The following is a 239-nucleotide window of genomic DNA, read 5'->3' on the forward strand; positions in this document are numbered from 1 at the left end:
CCCTCTTCCAGTTTGCTTTAATACAAGTGTGATTTACTGGTGATGACTGGTGCGCAGGAATACTGGGTATGATACAGCCTTGCAGCGTCCCCAGAATATTGCTTTAACTGTGCAGCGGGGGGGGCAGAGTGCGATCAAGACAGGGAAAACCCAGTGGAGAGAGCAGGGGCCCAGCTGTGGGTGCCAGGCCCAGGGGTGCTCAGGGGCTGAGGGTCCCTGCTCCGCTGCTGGTGGAATAG

The sequence above is a fragment of the Phaethon lepturus genome, unplaced genomic scaffold (assembly GCF_000687285.1).
Source record: "Phaethon lepturus isolate BGI_N335 unplaced genomic scaffold, ASM68728v1 scaffold27128, whole genome shotgun sequence".
NCBI lineage: Eukaryota > Metazoa > Chordata > Aves > Phaethontiformes > Phaethontidae > Phaethon > Phaethon lepturus.